This window comes from Hibiscus syriacus, unplaced genomic scaffold, assembly GCF_006381635.1.
Source record: "Hibiscus syriacus cultivar Baekdansim isolate YM2019G1 unplaced genomic scaffold, ASM638163v2 tig00003721_pilon, whole genome shotgun sequence".
Lineage (NCBI taxonomy): Eukaryota > Viridiplantae > Streptophyta > Magnoliopsida > Malvales > Malvaceae > Hibiscus > Hibiscus syriacus.
Window position 1 is genome coordinate 762,145 of NW_024061981.1, and position 6,300 is coordinate 768,444.

Consider the following 6,300-nt stretch of genomic DNA (forward strand, 5'->3'; position numbering starts at 1 on the left):
AGAATTTGGCTTGCAATCTTCTTTCAGTTAGTAAATTGTCTGCGGATTTGGGTTGCACTTCCCCATTTAACTCTGATATTTGTGAATTTTAGAATTTGAGCTTGGAGATGGTGATTGGTAGTGCTAATCGTCATGGTGTACTTTACATTCTTGACGCCCTTTCTTTAAACCGTAAACCCTCTACTAATGTGTTCTCTTTTGTTTCAATATCCTCATCACCTAATGATGTGTCTGTTAAGATTGTTTTATACCATTTTAGGTTAGATCATCCTAATTTTTTTAATCTTGACAAGTTGTTTCCCAAACTCTTTATTCATAAAATTCATGCATCTTTTTCTTGTGATATTTGTCATCTTACCAAACACATTTGCAACACATATCCTCCTTCTCCATACCGTCTTTCCAAGCTTTTTTAAATGATACATAGTGACATTTGGGGTCCCTCTCGTGTCAAAAGCCTAAATGGTGTTAGTTGGTTTGTTTCTTTTATTGATGATCATTCTCGTACGACATGGGCTTTTATTATGCAGGATAAGTATGAGGCTGGGGATATTTTTAAACGGTTCCACTAGATGATTGAGAAATATTTTAGAGTTCTTTTAGCATATTTAAGTCAGATAATGATAGTGAATATTTTTCTCACTCGTTGGGGTCTTTCTTTCAGGAAGAATGAATTGTCCATCTCACTCGTTGGGGTTGCTGAACAAAAAAATCGTCATCTTATGAGGTAACTTGAGCACTTCTTTTTTCCACTCATATTCTTAAATATCTTTGGAGAGAGGCTCTCTTAACGACCACTTATCTCATTAATCACATGCATAGTAAAATCCTTGGTTATAAAAGTTCTCGGAATGTTCTTTCCTAATTTTTTGCTCATTTTAAATCATTCACTACAAATTTTCCTCTCTGTGTCTTTGTTTGTATCGTTTTTGTTCATGATCATAACCATAGAAAGTCTAAACTTGATCTTCGGGTAATCCAATGTGTCTTTGTTGGTTACTCATCTCTTCAAATGGGTTATTAGTGTTATTATCCTTATAGTAAGAAATTGTTAACATCTATGGATGTCACTTTCCTTGAACATAAATATTTATTTTCTAAATCTTAAATCCATGAGGAGAGTGAGTGTGAATTTCCTTTTTCGATTAATATCGAAATACCCATCAAACTCTCACCAACTAAATCTATTGAAACACAACCACTTAGTACCACTATCGCACCTGACATTGAAAATATACACCAAACCATTAACCCATTAGACTCTCCAAAAACACCAAATCCATCTAACGCCACTACCACACCTAACATTGAAAGCATACACCAAACCATTAACCAATTGGACTCTCCTAAAACATTAAATCCATCTGTGTCACCACTTATTTCTCAAACTGGTCTTCTTACCTACAAATGGCGACCCAAACACATCCTTGTTCCTATACGACCAGCACAGTGCTAAGATCCAGAACCAGGTTAATACTAGTGAGTTACCAATTGCTCAAAGAAAGGGAGTACGAAGATGCACAACTCATCCTATTGATAAGTTTGTTGCTTATGGTAAACTAACATCTAATTTTAAGATATTCACAACTAAGATTGACAACATCCGCATTCTAGAGATATCGAAAAAGCTTTAAAAAATCTCGAATGGAAGAAGGTGGTAGAAGAAGAACTCTCTGCTCTTGAAAGTAATAAAACATGGGTAATTATTGATCTTCTTAAAGATAAGAAACCAGTTAGCTGCAAATGGGTCTTTACTGTGAAATACAAGGTGGATGTCAGCCTTGAGCAGTATAAGGCTAGACTAGTGGCAAAAGGGTTTACTCAGACTCATGGAGTAGAATATCAAGAGACTTTTGCCCCAGTTGCGAAGCTCAATACTATAAGAGTACTATTATTTTTAGTAGTAAATAAGGATTGGATACTTCATCAATTGGATGTTTACTCAGACTCATGTCTATATGTGGATTCCACCAGGGGTACAAGTACAATATGGAATCTATATATAGACTAGTGGCAAAGGGGTTTACTCAGACTCGTATCTATATGTGGATTCCACCAGGGGTACAAGTACAATCTGGAAATCAACAAGTATATAAATTGTTGAAATCTCTTTATGGTCTAAAATTATCCCCTCGTGCTTGTTTCGACAGGTTCATGAAATTACTTTTGCAAGATAATTATAAGCAATGTCAATATGATCATACTTTGTTTGTCAAAATCACTCCAAACAAGAAAAAGGAAATCTTAATTGTCTATGTTGATGACATCATCATCATAGGTGATTACTTAGGAGAAATTGAGAAATTAAAGACGTTGCTGGCAAAAAATTTGAAAACAAAGACTAAAGTACATTGAGATAGTTTTTGGACATGAAAGTGGCAAGATTGAGAGAAAGGATTGTCATAAACCAACGAAAATACATTCTAGATTTATTCTCTAAAACCGGAATGACTGGTTGCAAGCCTTCGGAAACTCTCATGGAAACAAATTTGAAGCTTAAGAAAAATGGGAATCCAGTAAATAATGATCAATATCAAAGGTTAGCTGGTAAACTCATATATATGTCACTTACTAGGCCATACATAGCCTTCTTTGTTAGCATTGTAAGTCAATTCATGAATGATCATAGAGAAAAATATTTGGAGATGGCATATCAAATTTTGAGGTATTTAAAGATAATACCAGGACATGGATTAATTTTCAGAAAACATAAAGATATAACAATCAAGATTTTCTCCGATTTAAGCTTTGCTAAAGAATTAACAAATAGGAGATTAACTACAGGTTATTGTTTGTTTGTATATGGAAACTTGGTGATGTAAAGAAGTAAAAAACAAGATGTGGTTTCCATAAGTAGTGCTGAAGTAGAATATTAGGCAATCACATTCGAAATCTATGAAGGTGTTTGGTTACAAATACTCATAACTCAAATATAGGTGTGCAATAAAACCTACTTTAAGCTTCAGAGTGACAGTAAGTCATCTATATGTATTGCTAAGAATCCAGTTCATCATGACATAACCAAACATGTGGAGATTGGCATAGACTTCATCACTGAAAAGGTGAATGATAGGGTTGTAAAACTAAATTATGTCTCTTCAAAAGATCAACTAGCCGATGTCTTGACTAAGGTGCTTCCAAGGATCAACTGGTCGATGTCTTCAAATTTTCTTCATGTGTAACCAAATCAGCAATCTCTTCATTATACATTTCCAAAAATGCTACTTTTACACTGTATTCAGCATTTTGGCCCTCCAATGTATCAAAAATCAGTAAAATTTTAATTCAAGATGCATATGTTAAAAATTTGATTAACGGTTTAAATTATAAATAATTGGTAAAAAATTTGAAATTTTTTAATTATTATAAAATTTTGTATTAATTTTGTTTAAGAATTTATGCATATGTTGTCTTCATTAAATGAATATATCTTGAATTTTGACATCATATTAGCGTGTTTCAAGATGCGTTGTAAAGCTAAGAGTCAATCAGTTTTAATTCAAGAAGATATATTGACTCAAATATTTGGATCTCATTCAAAAATGCTTCTTAATTCTATTGATGTTTCAACCTTGAAAAACAACTTCAAATTTTTATTCAATGACTAATTTGACTTATCTTATCCTTATATCATTCTCCTATTCCTCAAAATGATTCGTCCTCAAATATAAAATGTTAAAGGAAGTATGTTCATCAACCTTGAACAATAAGGAATTTGTATCAAATGGTGTGTCATTCAGTTGAACTACTCAAATTGATTTAACAAAATCATGCAAAAAAAAAAAGTGTAACATTACTAGACAGTTTTTGGTAATGACTTATTTCTTCATTGATTAAGTTAGGGTCATTATTTTAACTTTTTCCCATTCTCGGTCTCTCATGATGTTTCTAGATAAAACTCACTTTTCATATCCCCTCATAATAATTTTGAGCATCATTGAATTAAAATTATGTAGGATGAAAAAATATTTCTAAGGGCTCTATTAAAAAAATTCTCAATAACAATGTTTTCACTATATTCGTTATCACAAATTTCTTGGCCATAAAGTAATCTATCGATATCATCATCAATTACTTCATCATAAACGGGCTACCAATATCATCACATTTACAATGAGATAAGATTTTTAGTCCAACCATTGCTTAAATCTTTCCTTGAAAACAAGATTTATCTTATATGTTGTTGTAAGTCCTATGATGACGAAAATCATTTTGATCACGAGCAGACCGTCATCAAGGTTGTCCAATTAAATCATCATCAACACATATTTGTTGCACCCTATTTTAAGGGTTAAATGTTAAGCTTGTAAAATATGGGTGTCGTTTTGTGACTTTTTTCTTTTTTTCTCATAAAGTGGCCAATCTAAATTGGCAGCAAGAGATAATAAGATGAGGACATTGTTGAGTTTTGCAACCGGAGTAAACATTTCTTGATAATCAATATTATATTTAACCATAAATAACCACTTACAACTTATAATCTTTTTCTCCAGTGGTAAATCAGTCATAATCCAAGTCTTGTTTTCTCCAATATCTTAATCTCCTCTTCAGTAACTTTTTTTCACATATGATCCTTTAAGGTCTTATCAATAGATTTAGGGATGGATAAAGTATCAAACTTGGTAGTAAAGGCCTTGAATGCATGTATTAGTTTCCCATAAGCCACATATTTTTGTATTACATGGTGATTACAACTTCTGACACCTTTCTTTTAAGCAATAGGTAAGTTAGAAGTATTAACTAAAGGACAAATAATTTCATCATTCAAAGATCTCATACCTTCATCACCATTCAAGGAAAGTGGAATTGGATTAGGCTCTTGAGCAGTCCTAGACTGTGTAGTATCTCGTGAAATAGGCCTTCTTTTCTTCCTTTTATGGACACTGAGTTCCCTTGTTTCAGGCTGAGTTGTTGAAGGAACAATTTCAGGTATAAAAGAAGTACAAGTTGTTAGCCCTTACAAACAACCAAAATATGCCAATATGGGGTTGAATTGGCCTTTTAAGAAATTTTGTGGAAGCAATCGAAAAATAAAATTTTTGCACAACGATTTAGAATTGTTCGACTTTTTAAACCAAAGTCTACATCCACTACCTTATCATCCACACTAAGGATTTCTCAAATCCATTAGATTTACATACCTTTAAGGAAACAAGGTGTAACCTTAAAAGCACTTCAAGGTTTATACTAAAAACTTTGAATACACACTCTCCCAAAGAGTAAATACAAATAAAGCAAACAAATGATAAAACCCTCACAACACAAATATGTTTTCACAATTTAAGCTCTCACCCAATACACACTTGAGCAAAATGAACAATGTAGCTGACAAATATGTTTATAATAAATAACTTGACAAATTAAGAACAAAACAAAACTTTTACGTTAAAAAGCTTTAACATTCAATTTATTCCTTCTCCATTAATTATGGTCGTTAGGAATCATAATAGTCGTTGCCTACAACCAAAAACAACATTTAATGCACACGGGATCAATCATTTGGTGGAAGGAATCAATCATTTTTCAAATAATTTGACCGTTGTAAGAAAGGGAACGATCCTTTAAAGGAATGGATCGATCAATTTTGTGAACAAGTTGATCCTTTTCCTCGAGGGATTGACCCCCAAACCTACTAAAATCCAAGGGATCGATCCTTTTTCAAGGGGATCAATCATTTAGGCAAAGAGGTCGATCCTTTTTCAAAGAGATTGATCCTTTAAGCTAGAAAAGCTTGGAAACTCGACTTTAAAATATTAAACGATCAAGTATATTTTTGAAAAGGTTTGACTAAGTTGAAAAACATTTAAAACATATTTTTCGTGTTAATTTAGACTTTTGATTGTTTTTGATAAATTTGATGAAGTCCAAAATCAATTTTGCAATTTATTGTTATATCAAAATCTTAATTCAACAATCTCTCCTTTTTTATATAACTAAACTCTTTAAAAACAAATTTAAAAATGCTCCCCCTTTGAAAAATAATAAAAAGGATTTATGAATTAAAAAAAATTAAGCTCCAATTTTAATTTGAAAAAAAATATTTTTTAATTTACACTTACTTCTCTCCTTTTTGTTATATCAAAAATAATTTACAATGTTAGTACAATATAACAAGGAGATAAAGTAATTAAAACAAGCTATAATCAAGAATAAGCGTATTAAGGTGCCAAAAGCATAAATATCCCAAAATATCAAATGAATATAAATTCAAATATCCAACATGAAAATCATCCAAATATCAAATCAACATATGTTCATAATACCAAACATCCAAAGTCAAATATCCAAATGTAGAAAAGT